Source organism: Cupressus sempervirens, chromosome 6 (genome assembly GCF_028749045.1).
Source record: "Cupressus sempervirens isolate cs-2001-9-10 chromosome 6, ASM2874904v1, whole genome shotgun sequence".
Lineage (NCBI taxonomy): Eukaryota > Viridiplantae > Streptophyta > Pinopsida > Cupressales > Cupressaceae > Cupressus > Cupressus sempervirens.
Window position 1 is genome coordinate 85,667,044 of NC_143123.1, and position 21,243 is coordinate 85,688,286.

A 21,243-nucleotide genomic window follows, 5' to 3' on the forward strand; every position below is an offset into this window, starting at 1 on the left:
AGACAAAGGAGGAGTTTTTTTGTATTAGGTGCAAGTGTGAGGTTAAATGTTGTGATGTGATTGTTGATAGTGGAAGAAATGAAAACTTTTTGTCAGAGGAGATGGTCTCAAAGCTAAAACTCAAGAGGGAGAAACACCCCCAACCCTATTAGATTTCTTGAGTGCAAGATGATCATAAGGTTTTGGCTAGTGAGCAATTTTTGGTAAAGTTCAAGATTCGGAGTTACCATGATGAGGTCATGGCAATTTTATAGGCATGCTATACATGATGGTCATGCAAATACATACTCTCTGACAAAGGATGAAGTTTGCCACAAATTAAAGCCCTTGTTAAAGGAGGCTGGAAAAGTATGCAATAGTGCTAGGGTATCTCTTGTTGATGGAAGAAAATTTCAAGATGGCATGAAATGTCAGAATATGTGTTATGCTTTAATTCCTAGAAAAGATAAGGAAGGTAGTAGTAAAATTCCACTTGAAGTTTTAGGTCTATTAAGTGAGTATGGAGATGTCATCTCTAATAATGTTCCATAATGGTTGTTGCCAATAAGGCAAATCAATCATCAAATAGATTTAATCCTTGGAGCTAGTTTTCCTAAGAAGGCTTCTCATAGAATGACTCCTACTAAGACTGAGGAGCTAAATAGACAAGTTTAGGAGTTTTTGAGGAAAGGTTTAATTCAAGAGAGCCTAAGTCCATGTGTAGTACCTACAGTAATAGAACCAAAGAAGGATGGAGAGTGGAGAATGTGTATAGACTCTTAGGCTATAAATAGAATAACCATCAAGTACTAGTTTCCTTTGTTGAGAATGGATGATCTTATGGACTATTTGAATGGAGCTCAGTACTTCAAAAAGATAGATATCAAGAGTGGTTATCACCAGATATAGGTATGAGAGAGAGATGAGTGGAAAACTACATTCAAGACCAAGGAGGGTCTATATGAGTGGTTATTCATGCCCTTTGGACTGACCAATGTGCCAAGCACCTTCATGTGGCTTATGAATGAGGTACTAAAGAAATTTTTGGAAAAAATTGTTACTATCTATCTGGATGATATTTTGATTTTCAGTAAGTCTTTGGATGAACATTTATTGCACATTCATAGTGTCCTTGAAAGGTTGAGGGAAGAGAAATTGTTGATTAATTTGAAGAAGTGTAGCTTTGTCAAAAGGGAGTTAGTCTATTTGGGGTTTGTTGTATCAGCCAAGGGTCTCAAAATGGACCTAGAGAAGGTGAAGGTCATCTTGGAATGGCCTACTCCAAGGTATACCACTAAGGTGAGGTCATTCCATGGTCTGGCTAGTTTTTATAGGAAGTTCATTAGGAATTTTAGTAGTATATGTGCACCCCTAACTAAAACAATGAGGGGGGATAGAAAAGAGTTCAAGTGGACTACAAGAGCTACTAGGAGTTTTGAATTGCTGAAGAAGAAGGTGATAGAGCAACCTATGTTGGCACTTCCTAATTTCAACAAAGTATTTCGGGTGGATTATGATGCTAGTGGCAGTGCTATTAGGGTTATGTTGAGCCAAGAAGGTAATCCTATTGCCTATTTTAGTGAAAAATTGAATGATGCAAAGAAGAAGTATTCTGTTTATGATTAGGAGTTCTATGCAATAGTTTAGGCCTTGAGAAATGGATGCATTATTTTTTTCCAAAATAATTTGTCTTGTATACTGATCACCAATCATTGTAGTACCTAAAAAACCAAGGTAAATTGAATTAGAGACATTTAAAATGGGTAGAGTTCATGCAAAGCTGTTCATTTGTATTAAAACATAGAAGCAAAAGGCCTTATAGGGTTGTAGATGTATTAAGTAGGAGATAGTTGTTGCTGACAGTAATGTAGGTTGAAGTGGTTGGGTTTGATGAACTCAAGAATCTATACGCTAAGGATCTTGACTTTGTAGAGGGTTGGAAGGCTTGTAAAGAACCTGTTACTCTAGATAGGACTAGGTGGGTAGACTGCATGATTTAGGATGGTATGTTATTCAAGGGAAGTCAATTGTGTATCCCAAGAAGTTCCATGAGGGAAAACTTGATCAAGGAGAAGCACGGTGGAGGGATGGTAGGAAACTTTGGTTGAGATAAGACCATTGCCATTATTAGAGAACATTACTTTTGGCCTCAATCATCATAGTATGTGAAGAAGTTTGTGTAGAGTTTGTAAGTATGTCAAACAACAAAAGAATTTAGTCAAAATACTGGACTCTATCAACCATTTCCTATTCCATCGAAGCCTTGGGAGGACATAAATATGGATTTTGTTCTTGGATTTCCAAGGACACAAAGGGGTAATGACTTAGTATTTGTGGTGGTTGATAGGTTCTCCAAGATGACACATTTCATTCCACACCACAAGACTCATGACGTAGTGCATATTGCAGATTTGTTTTTCAGAAAGGTGGTGAGGCTACATGGTCTCTCAAAAAGTAATGATTCTGACATAGATACTAAATTTGTTGGGTATTTCTAGAGGACTTTGTAGAAGAAGTTGAAGATAGAATTGAAGTTCAATTCTACACATCATCCATAGACTGATGGACAAACAGAAGTAGTGAATATAAGTCTAGACAATTTGTTGAGGTGTTTAGTAGGAGATAGACCCAAGGGATATGATTTGATTCTACCACAAGCAAAATTTTCTTCCAATAATTTTGTAAATAGGAGTACTGGTAGATCACCATTCCAAATTGTGTATGGGATTAGTCCAAGGATTGCACCAGAGCTAAGGAAGATGGAGCAAGGGGAGAGGACAAGTGCTGAGGTAGAAGACTTTGTTGAACATGTCAAGAACCTACATAAGGAGGTGCGAGCACATATTACCAAGATGAACCTATAGTATAAGGCTAGGGAAGATCAAAAGAGGAGACATAAGGAGTTCTAAGTTGGAGATCAGGTTATGGTATATTTGAGGAAGGACCAATTTCTAGTGGATACCTACAACAAGCTGAAGATGAATAAATTTGGCCCCTACAAAATTATGAAGAAACATGATTCAAGGAATGCATACGAGGTGGAGTTGCTAGGTGGGATTCACATTTCTCCTATTTTAAATATTGTAGACTTAATAGAATATCATGATGATGGTGCAGATGAGGAGTTGATGCTGGAGCCATGTCCAATTCCTACTTCTGTGAAGGAAGAGATTGAAGAAATTTTGGATAGTCATGTGGACCAAAGTACTAGAAATAGGTGGTATGAAAAATACCTAGTGAAATGGAAAGGACGACCAATAGAAGACTCAACTTGGATATCCACAAAAGAGGTTTCCTATTTGGGTTTTCCTCTACCAACTATAAAGTGACAAGGTCACTTTTCAATCTACCCTGGGTGTCTAATGTAGGAACATCTAGTGGTGTAAGGGCAATCTTGTATAACCCAAAAATATGCTTAGTGTTAGTTTCCATTTAAAGTGTTTTCATTTTTGGATACCCATTTGGGTCAAGTAACGATTCCAACTCTCATAGCTCCACTATCAATTTTTTGAGTTAGATTCTTTGAGCACCTTGGGATATGTGCCAATGTAGAAATAGGTTATTTTGTAATTATGTCATAATTAAAATGAGTTAGAGGGTGCAAGTTTTAGAGATGATTATAATTGTAATTTAAAGCACCCTAGAAAAATAATTAGGTCAAAAAGCTTTACAGTTTGAAAGTTATTGCACTTTTAAGTTGCTTGGAGATCTCCTAAGAGCACTTCAAAGTCAAATTTGAGGCACTCGATAGCCTCATAAAAGCCCAAAAAATGGAGGATGAGAAAATCTCGTCATAGGGCTATAGAGCACTTGGAGAGCTTTCCAAAAATGTAAATGGTTCATCAATCAGAGTCTCAGATCAAAAGTTATGCCTCCCGAAAGTTGGACTACCATTTATGGATTCTTCTAATTTTACACTGACTTCTGACGTGTTTTCTAGAACCTTGTATTTTGGCAGTGGATGCCAAATGGAATATTCTAAAATGTATTCCTAATTCCAAACCTAATTTGGTTTACTTAAGGACATTTCTGGCATTGTAAAGGCAATTTTTGGTGGAGTTTGGGAGAAGGTACTGTGAGAAGGGTTTTCTCTAGAATTTGATAACATTGTAAGCCCATAGGGCATGTCTTGGAGTCTATTTTCATTGTACTGAATGTAGTAGCAGATCACTTCTGATAATAATATTCCCATTTTCCTATTGTGTTCATTTTTGTCTTGGGTTGTGTCCTCATCATCCTCTGATAACATCATATTAATACATTCTATGTTTCTCTCTTTCGTAACATTTGGTATTGTAAAGTATAGATAGGTTGATGTAGAGGTTTCCACTACTATGGTGAAGACCATGTTTCCTTGTTATTAGGAAATAGCTTGTGTAAGAGGATGCATTAATACTAGGTTCCAGGATGACCTTGTTGCACTATTTATATATCCTTTATGATTGGTTTCTCATCATAGGAGGCCCTAGAAGGATTAGTGTCTTATTTATTTCTATAAATAATTCTTTCTAGAATTTTATTTGCATCACAAGGTTTTTTATACATAATTTTGAGTCATGTTGGGTAGGGGAGGGGGAGATTATCTAATATATTTAAATAAATTTATGCCCAAGTACTCGCTAAAAGTGGAAAAATATGGGTCCAAACCTTTTGGTTATGCCAAAAGGTTTTGGAAATGATGTGGTATGGTTAGGAGGGATGTATTTTCTAGTATCAAAAGTATCATGATATAGGTTCATCATATATAATCTTTTTTAATGGGGAGATACATGTTTTCCTATTAGAGCATTCCTCCACCTACACAGAATGCATCATCTAGTGATGATTGATGATCCACAAAAAATAAATGACATATCATCTCCCCTCGAGGTTGTACTAGATTTTTTAGATGTTAAACAGTTACATTGTATGGACACATTTTTATCCAAGGATCTACTTTACACATATCAGACTTCATAGATAGTTAGTGGGGTTTCTATTAAGGAGGTCTCATCATTTATTACTTGCATGCTCAGTAGATCTACTAGATTAGGTTCTTTGAGTGCAAAGAGATAGGAGGATAGCCATGTACCACATACAACTATTTAGCACACTATAGTTGATAAGGATGTGCCTCCCTAGACTACTTAGGTCACATCATCATGTCTATCCCATGAAATTTTTACCACCTTACTTATAGATGATACGATTAATCATGTAGATCATCCTTACATGATTCATACTTGAGAAACATTGGGAGAGAATTATATATCTATTTTTTAATACATGTATCTATTCAAGTATAAATAATATAAATATAAATTTTGATTTATATGTGTGTGTGTGTGTGTGTGTGTGTGTGTGTGTGTGTAATCCAAGGTATTATTGATGCCATCACAACATATAGAGATTTATAAACACCTAGTGATACATGACACAGGTAAGTTTAGGTATTTGTGAATTATGTAATTTTTCAACTAAATAATTATTTTATTTATTTTACATATATCCATATAATACATATATTTCTTTGATTGCACACAAAGATTAGGAGGTGGTGGACCACCATCAAGTCATGGATCTGGACATGGCCCTAGTTGATGTCACATTTTAATATAAGATATTTCATCTAGCATATATTATTGTATACATTACATATACATGTAATTTGAGACACATGTTATGTCTATTATTTCTAACACATGTTATTGCATATGTTTCATACACATGTTATTATAGACAATTCATGAAGTATGTTCATTTTAGGCATTACACACACACACACACACACATATTATTTTTGATATTTCATATACAAATGAAATATGCTCATTGTAGCTATTTCATATATGTATGAAATATGTTCACGTTATTTCATTTTTTATATTTGTTTTACACGTATAATGTATGTTCATGTATCGTGTGTATTTTTTTGTTATGAATATTCATATGTTCAATAAATGGACTTATTTTATACATGATACATATGTTAATGTCATGTATGTTCTTCTTATTAATGGTCATGTCATTAAAATGAACTTATTTGTCAAATATCATGTATGTTTGAATACATCATATATTGTATATTTTTCATACATGAACCTTTAAAATAAAATTAATGTAACTAATCTATAATTTATAATTAATTTTGATTAGTTAAAATCAATTATGAAGGGTGTTCCCCTTAATACCATAAACACATAACATAAATAATGAAACAACAACAATTTGCAAGAAGAAAATATGGGCTTCTTATTATCACTGCAAATGCCGAATTATAGAATTCAGAATTACAATATGCTAACCCACATGGGCACCTTCATTATAATAATCTGCAAGACAAAGTTGCGAACTATCATCCAAAGCTGTGCTAGACAATATTCGAGGCTTTCTTAAATAGGCAATTTTATGTCACCTAGGAAGGTTCTAGACACTCAAACTTGATACCTAGGGCCGAGAGACCCTAACAATACATATAGAGTGGCCAAATACACCTTTGACATTCATTTTAGAAATTTTGGGTAGCTCAACTTTGGAAGGCCATAACTCTCCAATTGTTGCTCTGATTGGCTATTATAACCACTTTTTGGAAACCTCAGCTCCTAATCTATAGGCTTAGATCCATGCAACTGCCCATCCATCGAGTTTTTAGGTTTCATTTGGGGCCTCTAAGGCCTTAAAAATTGAGCTTGGAGTTTTTATACCAAAATTACACACTAAAATTCTTCAATAACTTCACAAATTTATACAATATGACCATGAAACTCCAATGAGAAGTTGATAGATCTAAAATGAACCTTCACCTCTAAAATCAAAACATTCTGAACTAGTATGACTAACTTACTAAGTAGCAAGCCTCCATAGACAACAACTCTGCATTAAGACGACCCTTATTGAAACAACTGAAAGGAAATTTTTTTTTTGGGTGTTACAAGATTGCTCTTACACCTAGGATGCTCCTACATAATCAATTAAGTTAAAAGTAATTGATTAATATATACATGCAAGTTATAATCAACCTAAGTAAAAATTAATTCAATAATATATTACATGTAAGTTATAATCAATTAGAGTTAAAATAAATAAATAAAATATATGTAAGTTAGAACTACATGATCACAAGTAAGTGAAAGTAGATTAATAGTACATGTAATTTATAATTAATTGACCATATGTATATATATTTTTAATATGTAAGCTAAAAGCAATTAATCTAACTAATTTTCCATATATATATTTGAAATCATACATGTGTGTAAGTAAAAAGAAATTAAGTTTAAAAATGGTATAAGTAATCTAAGTAATGTAACTAATGTATTAATGGTAGGTCATAAATAGGAAATGTAACTATTTTCTTAAGGGGAGGTCAAAAGTAATCTAACTAGTGTATTAAGGGGAGGTCATAAGTAATCTAACGAGTTTCTTAAGGGGAAATCATAAGTAATATAACTAATGCATTAATGACGAGGAGCCAAAAATCCCCCAAAAAATAACAAAAAATGAACCAATTGATTGGTTCAACAATGGCTTCAAACCTCAACACCTAATTTTCTTCTTCCTTCTCAAAACTACACCAAATCATTCTTTATCAATTCCCACATAAAATTAATCCATGCAACACCTTATATGGTATTATTATACCCATTTAATCATGTTTAAATAGACTAAAAAACCCTTCATATTTTTTATTAACAAAGCCTTGCATGGGCATTATCTCGGCCTAATCATAGTAGCCCTTCAAATCAGGCATTTCATACTTTTCATAAGAATTTCCCATAACCATTTCCAAAAAAATAACACCTATATATACTCTTTTTAAATTTATTCAAAATATATAAAAACTATATTTTATCTTTTAACCTAACACATAGGACCAATAACTTGCAACTCTCAAATTAGGCCAAATTGACCCAAAATAGGCTAGATATACAAAGGAACTATATAAAATACGTATGAAAAAAACCACAAACAATTTAGAAGAGCTCAATTATTATCCAAAGCTTAGGAATTTTAATGTTTTAATGGCTACCATTCTCTCATGTTCTCCTAACTCATGTACTTTCACTATTAGGCCTTAAAACCTCGGGCTTACTCAAAAGACACTTTACCAATATTGTTGGGATCAAATAAAATTTATTTCACCATGTAACAAAGATATCTAAACATTTTATATAATAAAAATATACCCTCCTTAAGGTAAAACTCTCAAACCTTCACCATCCAACTTGCACCCTAGGGAATCAACCATTAAATTCCCATTATTTTGTGCATCATGTATTGTTATTAATCATTAGAATAAAACATATGTGGAATATTCTATAAGGTACTATAGCAAGATAAATTAGAATGGGTCATTATTTCATAGTGACTCTCAAAACCTTGTGCATTACCCAAATGTTGTTTTTGGATCGGTCAATATTTGATCAGAAAAATGAATATATAAACCCTTAAAATGAACCAAAAAGATATGAAATACCTCAAAATATTATGGATGACTTATAACTCATAATATCAATACCATCAGATGTATGAATGAATAACTTGGAAACTTGAACAAAAAAATTCAAGAAAAAATAATATATTTTTTTGTTATCAGAACTTAATAATTACATCTCCTAGCTATTCATATATCCCACAACCTATTATAGGCCTATGAAATTCCAAATAAACTTAGTTCACATAAAATAACCAATCAAAACCACCAAATAACCAAAATTCCTCCTTAAACCCAGGTAGTCATTAGCATTCAAATTTAAATTTGCTAACTTTTAATATATTATCCTATGAACCTCTCCACTGACTTAAAAGGCCTTCATTTTCTTTTGTTACATAAAATATACCTTTAAACGCTTAATCCCCCACATATATACCTCAAAAACCCCTTATTACATATTTTTCATTATAATCACTTTGACAAAATAACAATATTGTTACCAATTGACAATTTGACTCTACCTATTACATCTTTGAGCCTTAAAATTATTTTTTACATCAACTTTACACCACATAGACATTGGATTACATTTTTCATTCCTTGATGGAATTATAAACCTATTTTTTTAAAGTTTCTTGTGCACATACCCCCCTTACCACCACCAACCAAAAAAAATGAAGCCTCATGGAAGTAGGGTACAATCATCAACGTGTTCCAAAATTGCTCACATCTTCTATAACTTCATCAATTCTTCCACCTAGTTCTCCTTTTCATAGGTACTTCAAAAGTGCACCTTATCTTGATCCCTCAACATCTTTATCCTTCATCTTTACACTTGGTTTGAAACTCCTCATGGTCAAGCATATGAGCATATGGAAGAATTATATACACATTTTCCACCTAATCTTCTTTGGTCCTACAACAAAATGATGAAAATAAAAACTTTATGAACAAAGTATTATGATTTAATACCAACAATATGCATAGGTACAATGTCCTCCTCATAATTTCCTAGAAAATCTTTCCGTTTTTCATTTATATCTTCAAACACATGTTCATTTGTAATGTGAACTCCATCAACACACACATGCACTTCTTCCTCTAGCATCATCACTTATATTGGTTTCATTCCATTCTTACTTCTCCATTATTATTCAAGGGTTGCATACACCTTCCATAAATTAGATTCATCTTCACTTTTTTATGTTCCCTTACACTCTTCATTGTCTTCTTTTGGATAATCATTATTGTCTCCCACCAAGGGTTTGTGTGCCTCTAAGTGCAACATTAACATTCTTCTTTTCACTAGCCTTTGTACATGCCATACCATCTTCTTCTTAACTCAAATGTTCCAACTTTATTTCTTGTGCACAATTCTCTCCAAGTCCTTTATCCTTTCCCTTATCTCTATCAACTCATTTTTCCTCATCTCTACCTCATTCCTTCTCCTTTCTTATTTCTCTATCACTATATTATTTCCCTACAAATAATCCTTCAATGCATCCAAAAAATATGTCTTCTATTAATATCTTCATATGTTCCTTTCCTATGCTTCTCCTCAACCTATCTCAACTACACAACAATGTGGATTTCCTCTTTCAGTGCTCTATCCACATAGTATACTTAGTATATGTTGCCTTTTTTGGTACTCTATCCACACACATGTGTGCACCATAAACTCCATATACTTAAAACCTTTTGGGCTCTAATACCAATATAATGAGAAGTCAAATATATCTTCAAATTAAAAAAAAAAAAAATGAACCAATTGATTGGATTGAATATAACTTTAAGCCCCAACAACTACTTGGATTCTTCCTTCTCAAAACTATGTCAAATCACTCTTTATTGGTTCCCACATCAAATGACTCTTTCCAAAACCTTCTAGGATATTATCAAACCCATTTCATCATGTTACAATAGACTACAATCACCCTTCAAATAGTTCATTAAAAAACCCTTAACCAAACACTATCTATGCCTAATCCTAGTAACCCTTCAAATAGGTTATTTCATACTTTTCACAAAACTTCCCCAAAAACATTTCCAAAAACTTCTAGATGTTACCACAATTGATACTACTAACCCAACTAATGTTGATAATGAACAATGTCAGATAATAGAGAAATGAAAGGTATGTAGAACAATTTTATCAATTGTTATATTGTTGTTTATGTCAAGCCTGTTGAATTACTAATTTATGTAAGCTGCCAAATCACCTTAAGGATGTGGTGTTGAGTAAGGAAATTTTTGATCAAGATGGAAGATGAAATGAAGAAGTGATGCTAATGTATGAGATTAAATGGGAAACTAATGAATTTGTCTTTGATAAGGTAATATTGGTTTGATTGTTTACATGATTTGATGAAGTATTAAAATAATGCACAAGTTAGTTATATTGGTCTGTAATAAAGGAATGAAGTTGTGAAGTGAAAAGACAAAGAATTAGCATGAGTTATCGAGCTAGAAATGGTGGTTGGAAAGAAAATAATTTATTCAGTTAAAAAATTGATTGAAGGATGACATTGACTGATGGTCTACATTAATCTAGATGATTATAAGGAAGGAAAAAATTTATTAGAAAAATCAATGGATGGAAAGGCTAAGGTACAAATAAATGGAGAATAATTTATTGATTGGTTCAAGATCCAATAAAAGTTCAAGTTCCAAGTGGTGCAAGAGCACCCCATCAAAACTAAGTGGTCTTAAGGTCTTCTAGGTCTTCACATCTTTTGATTCTAGCATTTTTGGTAATTAGGCTCTTTCTTGAATATTGATCCTATTTGTGTGATCCTTGAATAACTTTTGGTATTTGTATAAACCAATTGTTTCATGAGGTCACAAGGATCTAGTAGTCTTCTAGGGTCATGTTAAAGGTCTTAGGAAGTGTTAGAGTCTTTTAAGAGTCATGGTAGAGTTATAAAATCAAAATAAGTTGCATAACTATGACAATAATGCAACATTAACATTATATTAATAAATTTTTGTTTGTAAAAGTTCCCCCCAACAATCACAACCTTCAAATTTTGGTTGGACCAATTGGGGGAAGGTCTTCATAAGCCCTTACAGGCGGGTGGAAGACATCATGATGTAATATTTGCTTGTGAATCAATAAAATACTACTATTTTCCTACAAAAGTTCTAGTTTTCTACTCATTGTATGGATTGTACAAAGATAGGTGATTGGAGGACTAGGTTGTATTAAAGTTTAAGGAGTTACCTTTAAAATGAGCTCACTCTGAGCCTTTGAATCACCAAGAGATTGGAGTTATAAGGGTTTTTGCAAAAAATGATTACAAACCATAACCACCTAGGGTTTTGGATTTAAATGACAATATCTCCTATTTCCATCAGTGGAAAAATCTGATTTTCTGAGAAATGGGAGATTGACAAGTGTACTTTATGATTTTGGAGGTTTTAGGGCAGGAGCAGATGGTGGTCATACAGTACAAGCAAGAATGAGTTGGCATCTTTATGTGACAATTCTGCTGCATACTAAAATTTGCTAAAATGCACGCCTTAGGGGTTGAGCTAGGTCATGAAACCTTGGAATCATTCTATTTATGATCCAATTTAACTATTCCTTGTGTTGGTTTTGCATTGCACTTCTTATTTCTAGTAGTTCCTTTGTAAAATAGACCTAATTGGGGTAATTAGGCCTATCATGAAGTGTTGTTTTGAAGGACTAAAATGTAATGTCAGAACATGCCTTCTTGGGAGTATTTCAAACTCAATAGAGGGTGATAGAAATGGTGATTTTTCCTTGGGGTCCTTTGGAATATTTTGCACTTAAGACACAATTTGGCTTTAGGAGGGCTATTAGGGCTTTGCTGCATTATTAGGATAGATTATTAGAAATTGGGTCTAACTTATTTTTGGGAAGTGATTCTTTGATTCTTTGGGCATGTGTTCAACCCCTAGCATGTTGATAGGTTCTAAATGTGTGAATACACCATTTGAGGGTGAAAGTCAAGTTTTGTCAAACCATAGTTGCATGGGTTAGGAATGTTCCTTTAATCTTGTTATTGTTCAAAGGTGTAGAAGTTTGAGTGCTTTACTAGTCATTTTGGATTGGTGATTAGCATAACCTTGGTTTGTGCTTATTAACCCCTTACCTTTGCATTACCAAGGTGAGATCTAGCTAGCAAGATTCATAAAATGTTTTTCTGAGTGGAAGATTCAATGTATGTGAGTTAATTTTTGATCGTATGGTTGAGAAGATTTCAAGGAAACCAAAATGAATAAGATTAAGAGGAAAAACAATTTCTATATAAAGGATGAACAAAAAGGTTAATGTTACTGATATCCAAGAAGATGTAGAAGGGTCACTGAGCATAACAATGTTGGAGAAAAGAGTTAATCAAGTGAAGGAAAGTGATAAGATGAAGAGTGTGTGTTGATCACCAAGCAAGGAAGAGTTTGAAGAAGAAAAAAGTGAAGAAAATATATTTGAATAGGAAAGTTAGTTGCATATTTTATCATATCATTTCACTATTTATTTCTAACCATTGTAGTAGAATATATTTGAACTAGGTGGATTTAAAAATCCTATTTGTAAATCCTCTATAAGGTAGAATTTTAACAAATGTCATAAGTCCTCCAACCAGGATACTCATTATAAGGTGACACATCTAGTTGATCTTTGTTTAAAATCCCCTAATAGGTTCACATATAATAAATCTATTTATAACCTTTAATAGGGGTAGATCTTAATCGATCTCACTTTAGAAGAGTGAACTTCTTTGTTGGTGACAATTTCCATAGTGATTTTTACCCAAATTGGGTTTCCACATTAAAATTCTAGAGCCAAATTGTGACTAGATGTTTTGCATGTTATTGTCTTATTTATGTATACATAATGACATTGATAATGTTGCGGTTGGTTGAATGTTATTGTAATTACTAAAAGTATTAAAGGTAAAAATTGTTAAGGTACCTAAGATAATTTATTCACCCCCTTTGCACCCCTCTTAGTTATCCAACAAAGCATTTGGTGCTTGGAGGTAAATTTTTAAAATACTTAAGCTAAAAAAATGAAGATGTATAAGAGAGAGGTACCCAAGTTGAATAAGGAGTTCTTTTTAACATGGAAAACTAAGATGATGTTGTATCTATCTATCTATAATTGGAGAATCTTTAGTGTACTACCTAGATAATGATTACATTCCACCACCACTTGGAGCTATGGCAGTTGAGAAGATTAGAGATAGGTAGGAACATAACACTGTAATGATTGAGATAGCTTCTTCTTTGACTAATTGTTGAATTTGATGATATCAAGAACTGTACTATGGAAAAGGAAATGTGGGATAATCTTGCACTTGTTTATGGAGGTGATCAAAATGTAAAGAATGCTAAGATTGAGAATCTTTGAGGAAAATTTGATGAGATGAGAATTCAAGAAGGTGAAAATATTGCACAATATAGTTTTAGACTTAAGGAAGTGGTAAGTGTTATTAAAGGTGTTTGTGGTATCATTATTAAAGATGATGTGGTAAGAAAAATTATAAGAACCCTCTTACCTCAACATTCTATTAGATTCTTTGATATTAGGAATTGAGATACATACCTGGTAATGATGTTACACTTGTTGATTTGATTGTTAAGTTGACTATATTTGAGCTAAGTAACTATGATAATAGTTTACCAAACATAGAAACTACTTTCAAAACATCTCTAACCATTGGAAGTTCAAGAAGAGAAAGAGACATTCATCACAATATAGGTGGAAATGACTATGAAAGTATACTATCCAAGGAGAAATAACAAGAAGAATTAAAAGCACAACTAGTAAAGAGGCTACCAAGAGATAAAGGAAAGCATAAAGGTAAATTGCTTCTAAATTTTTTAATTGCACAATATTATTCATATTGCATCTAGATGTCCTGAAAATGACAAGAATGATAAGAATGAAAAGAAGGAGAATTGATACCAAAAGTTTAGAGATGACAAGGATGAAGGATATAAGTCATGTTACCTAGTTGAGGAAGGCCAAAATGATAATGAATCTCATGACTTAGAAGAAGGTAAGGAAGTGGCTTGTGTTTCTATGAAGGATGATTCAGAAGAAGAAAGGTATGAAGATGAAAAAGCCCATATTTCTCAATTTAATAAGATTGAGACATGGATTATTGATAGTGGTTTCTCACACATATGACTGGTGATGTTGAAAAGTTTGAAATCATAGAAGAATATGATGGAGGATGTGTTAGACTTGGAAATGATGTACCATGTTTTGTAAAAGGAAAATGGTCCATTTTTCTAATGAGAATATTAAGTCTAATAACTTTATTGGGCTCAAGGTCTACCACAATTGAAAAACACAAGTCACCAACTAGAATTTCAAAGTTGAAAGTTCAAGATCTATAATGATACTTGAGATTTGATTAGTACTATCAATCAATCCAAAGGTAATTTATTTTATCTAAACTTCACTACAAATTCATTTCTCATTGAAATAAGTAAAGATGTTTGGTTATGGCATAAATAGTTCTATCATGTAAATTTTGATATCTTGATCAAGTTTAGTAAGAACAAGAGAGGGGTTTATCGAGATTAAGCAAAGCAGATAAAGTTATGTATAAGGAATATCAAATCAGTAAGACAACTATATCAAGTATTTCAAGAAATACTCACTCATTTAATTATATATTAGAGTTACTTCATATAAATATATTTGGTCCTAGGAGAGTACAAATCTATTATGGTGATCAATATTTTGTTTTATTTTGTTGACGAATACTCAAGAATGATGTCTACAATGTTTCTAAAAGAAAATTTTAATGCATTTAAAATGTTTAAAGGATGCAAAGAAACATTGGAGAAGGAAATAGGTAAGTTTCATTGTTTCACAACACACCCCATTTTTAGTCCAAAATGGGGACCCCCTCTTTTCTTTTAGGGTGAGGGATCATATTCTCTAAAACAAGGCATCCATTTGAGCACCTCAGTGATTGAGGTCTCTCTCTGAGTCCAAGTCAATATAGGATGTTTAGTCAGTTGATCTTGAACAAAGAAATAGCTCAAGAGGGAAAAACATTCCTATAAAGAGTCAAAAGTGTGCACATGTACACTCATATAAGGTGCATAATGTGCACTTAGAATGCTTTGAGTCCCAAAAGTGCACATGTGTGTATAAGCACAAAAATACACCTCCATAGGTGTGATACACACACCCAATGGCTCCCTATGCCTATAAAATTGAGGCCTTTCCTCTAGACATTCACCTGTTTGCATCTTTGAGACTTTAGAGCCCACACCCTTGCACCCCTACAACATCTACACATCTTCATCTTTAGTATTCAAACCTTCTAAAGGTAAACCTTTATGTGCATAAGTGCACTTGCACATGTGTGTACCCTTGAATGATGTGCATTATGGTAAGGAACAACAAGGTTCTTAATAAATCCCACATGTGCATCAAAACTGTGCATGTGTGCTATATGCACAACATGTGAAATAAGCTTATATATACACTTTCCAAAAAATAGACAAGGAACCTAAATGTGCAAACTAAACACATGGTAAACCTATGTAGGTGCACAAAGTTCTTGTGTGCACATTTTACACACTATAGGCCTTTTTTAGTTTCTTTTATTTTGGTCAATTTTTTACCAATCTAGTCATGTCTGTAAGACCATATTTAGTTTTCTCATTAATTATATATTGAAATTTTTCTTATGTGTAGATAAATAGAATCATCTTAATCTTCTATGACTGTAAAGATCTCACCCAAACCAATAGCTATCAAATATCAAGGAGCACCAAAGAAGTCTAGATTTGGAGATAAAGACTCAAAGATTCAAGATACTAAGTTAGGGCATAGTGATTGGAATGCATTCCTAATAATATTGAACAAGCCTAAGAAAAGAATAGAAATGGTGTCAACATTAATTAGGATCAGGCTAGTGAACACAACTTATCATCAGTATTCATCCAATCATCTGAACTAATAATGACTCTAGCACACTACTACATACCAGCAAAGAAGGTGGTGAAAAGTGTAATAGGAAAAATTGTACTAGACATAAGGCCACAAAATATCAAGGTCTTCCATCTACCAAGGGTAGATCAATATTTTTGGATTAATTATGACATGGTAGATTGATGGTATAGGGAGAATAAGTCAAAAGAAAAAGATTTGGTACAAGGGAAGTACCGTATTTCAAGGTCGCCACTAAACCAAAGAGGTGGGAAGGTCAACTTGACATGAGGATACATGATCGGTGACATTGGCTACTCTATAGTCCTTTTAAGTAGAGCCTAGCCTCTCGACAAAAAGTTTCTTAGAGACCTGGATGGTAAATTTTATAAGAACCATTAGGACATGAAGATTGCCAATTGATTGAGCTATGATCCTTAGTGAAAAATTGGATGAGAATCTCATCTCAATAAAGAATAACCTATGATTCTAAATGACCTCATATGTCATGTACCTCCTATTGGCACCAAAAATGGAAGCATTGATTTTGAGTACCATTATGAAGATCGAGTTTAATCGAGCCCCTATAAGAGCTTTTCATGCATATGTACCTAACTGTCATTTCGAGGCCTATGATGTGTTTCATGTGTTTAACACCTTTCATTCAGTATATGCATAAATTTCATGAAGAAAAATTTTCATTACAAGTCATTTTGTGCATTTCTCAAATCTGTATTTTTGCTTAAGTGACAAATAGTGATAGGAAGCCTAGTTTTCAATTGAATATCTTGCACCTAGTAAAGTTTCATGACTCATCACTTTGGTAGTGTCTATTGTGCATATTAGAGAAGCTATGTCTCAAATCTCAATTCATTTTGATATGTTTTGACAAGGTTTTGAATCCATCAAAGTTGTTTGTTCATTGTTGTCATGTTGATGCACATTGTTCAAAATTTTTGAAGCCATGTTTGACCAATCACAACTTTGACCCAAATGACCCTATTAAAAAAAAAATGTATTGCATTCTAGGGGTTAGATACTTTTTTTCAAAGTTGAGCCTATGAAAAATCTATTTGACTAGTTTTCAAATGTGGGTCCAAATGCAATTTCTGAAGTTTCAATGGCAACAAAATATGCATATTGATTGGTAGCCCTGTTTGGGATGCTATAATTTGAAAACCATGATAAATGAATCCAAATGGATTGTACCAAGTAGATATATTCTACACTAAAAATTCTTCTAGTGTGCCAGTTTTCAAGTTTTGATGAATCCATTTACACACTTTCCCAAGTCCATTCCATTTGCAAAAATCATTGTTTTACTAGTGTTCCCAGTCCTGCATTTCCAAGTAGCTAGCTTTAGATGCTTTCCAAATTTTCCTTGATTATTTTTATGAGCCCAAATTATGCATTCATACTCTCCACATAAGAGCCTACCAATGCTCCAACTTGCATCTTCCCAAGTGCTCTTTTGACCAATTTTCAAAGTCAAATTTGAATGCAATTATTTGTTTCTAATATGTTTGCTTGTAGGGAAGTTTGAAGTAAGCAACTTTGACAGTTGATATCTTTTGGCTGGAAAATCATCATAAGACAAAATTTTCCAGAATGAAAGAGTGTTAACAAGAGATCAAGTATGTTAGGTTCCAAGGATATGTCAAGTGTTTTGGTCATTTTTAAAGCCATCTCAAAGACCTCCCAACATAAAAATTGGCAGTTTGCAGAAAAGGGTTAAATATGAGTTTTAAATGTTCAAAAGGTGGTTGATTTTGAATCTAATTAGTATAAGGAGTTTAGATGGATCAATTTGAATACTTAGTTGTTTAAAATACAATTTTTGTTTAGCTAGACCCATTTTGGGGGCTTGACTGATTTCTTCAGATCAACATGGTACATTATATATTAAAGCTTTTGTTTGAGTCTTACAAGAAACTTTTGAAAAGGATGTTGAAAGTGTGTATAAAATCATGATGGGTTAGGGGATATTCCTATTGAATTTTAAATATTTCATTATGCCCTTGTCATCATTCAAGAATGAATAGATGTGTGGGATTGTACACACAGTGAGATACAAAGGAGGGAGAATGTTAGAATGAGTTCTTGTGGTGCAAATAGTTTGTGTTCAAACTGGTCTCTCTTATATATTTGTAAGTAAAACTAATACATTTGGATGCCTTAAAAGAGTGATTAAAATAATTAATGGAAGGACAATGAGGCTTATTAGAACCAATAAAAGATGATCAAGTTATTGGAGCTCTAAATGGTTGTATGCTTTATTGCCAAAATGGTTAGACATCTAATGCAATGGACACTAAAATGGACAAATTTGTATTATGTGCAAACAGAAAAAACCAAAACCATGAGAGAATACATGGAATTTCCAATGTCCCCCATCTATTTTGTAGATGACATCCTAGTCTTATGCGAAATCTAATTGTGGGTTAGGAGAGGTGTTGGATTGACTTCAACTTTGGGGTATGTCTTAAAAATTGTAAAGGAGTTTATAGTTTTGAGAAGGATCATTGTCATTTATAGAAATGTTGTGAAATTGGAGAGTATGTAATGCTATGGGTAGTGAATTTTATTCTAGGAGCACACATGGTTTTGTTTGTTGCAACTAGAGTATGGGGTTTTGGATCTGCTTTGAAATGTGCATTTAGCCATTTGCAATGAAGGTAAATGGAGCCTAGCTCAGAGGAACTTGTTTCAGAAATTGCCCATATGTAACTATGCTATATGAAATTGGTCTTGTAACAAATGGGAATGGGTTACCCAATTTGTCAAATGTCCACTCATCTTGTTGTAAAATCTGATAAGCACAAGCATATAGTGGAGGGGCCCAATCAACAGATAATGATTAAGGTTGTTGTGGCTAAGTCATTAAAATTTCATTGACACACATGAGATATTCTTTTAGGGGTTCATGATGGCATGTTTCCTTATTTTCTCGAGTGCCCAAGTCTATGACTTTGTAGTGTTGTCCTATTGGATTAGTAAAACACAAGGGAAATGGGGTTATTCTAGTTTAAATTATTAATCACTATGGTGAATGCACATTGATCCTTTTCATTTGGTTCCTAATTAAATGCATGTACTAAATAAAAGAGATGTCATCATGGAATTCCCTTCTAAACACTACCACAAACACACTAAAACAAATCAAAATTTAGACCTTCTTGTGGTTTTCTCATTTCTTGAGAAATCATACACGTGCTTAGGTTGTGGGAAGGTGTGTTATTGTAGTGGACTATTGTAAAAGGGTCTTTGCATGTTATGAGATTTAGCTCTAGGGGATTTGGTTTTGAGTTGAGGAGGTAACTATGCATCTCACTTGCCATATTCTGATTTGAAAAATAAGAAAATATCATGACTTGTTCATGTACAATGGAAATTGAAACATTATAGAGGTTGTTGTTCTTTTTAAGCCAAGGTATGATCATCTAGATGTTGTTCTCAAACAAGATACCACTCAGTTTGCATGCATAAACTAGAGGTGTAAATGCCATTTTGAAGGTCTCGAACAAACTGGAGGGATGTTGAAATGTGTTCTAATTTTACACATTCCTTATGTGGTAGGTTTTCAAGTAGTTTAAATATACAAATTAAAATTTATAAATTTCTTAAAGGCACATCCTTTAGACAAAGTGAATCTTGCAGGTGGGCTCACTCAACCAAGTTGGATGTGGTATAGGGTTAATTTTGATCCAGTGAGGTACTGACATGTGATGACATGGACCCTAATGAGAAAATGAGAAATTGACATGTGGTGATTTACAAATAAATAAGAAAGTGACAATTGGCATGCAAAATAAGGCAGACAAGCTGGACAAGTGTCACAACAACATTTCATCTCAAGAGATGACTATTAGACTTGAGATGAAGTACAAAGGTGCCACGTGGTGAAATTACACTTAATCACCAAAGGGTATTGTGAGAGATGAGATAAAACATGATCATGACACGTGGTATTGTGGGCCTCGGTCTACATTAAGTAGGTTGGTGATGTGGCATTGAGTTGGTGGGTGAGGTGGGGACTTTAGAAAATCATGAAATGACACATGATATTCAAAGGTAGAGACAATGATGTCTACAAATGAAACATGGTGAAATCTCATTGATTTGCAAGATATGTTTAATAGAGATGAGATGTTGTGCGATGTTTCCATGTGGCATGAGCACCTGGATGGAGTTGGCTAAGGTGGAGTGTTGACCGAATGCTAAGGGCCAATGATATGGCAAGCTATCTAGAGGTGTTGACTAGATGGTGATGTGGAAAATGATGAGGAAAGGAACACTATATATGGTGTCACCATGTGTCATCCATCGATTGACTAAGTTTGACCCTAATTCAAAAAGGAGGAAAAAATAAAGATTTCCAAAATTCAAGTTTTTAAATTATTTTTCCTCAATTTGCATGTCAGACTATTTAAATAAAATAGGACTCATATTATAAACTTTAAACTTTATAAAGATTGGTTTTTTTTGAAAAATAAGGGTTGTAAGTTAGTTTGCAATCTAGAGTCTCAAATGGATGCCCTGGGCATGTCCTGTAGGCCAACATAGGACTATTATATATTGTTGAAAACCTCTTGGAGTCTTTGTTCCAAAAATTTTGTCAATTTTTGCATGACTATAATTTTGTAGTAGATTTTTTTTTTTTTTTTTTTTGAGGTACTCTATTTGTAACTATATTCTGATATGAGCAATTTAGATTTAGTTTGTGGCCAAAGGGTGAAATGGGTATGCGTCAAACTTAGAGAGGGTCATGCTAGCAGTGTTATTTTGCCTCAAAATATGTTTAGTGATGATTTTGGCAACATTTTGGTACCAAATCTTATAGTTTATCAAAAAAGGGGTTTTCATCATTTTGATGAGATATTTTCCAATTTTTTGCAACAATGCTGAAGATCAGATTTGGGTTTCAGTTCAA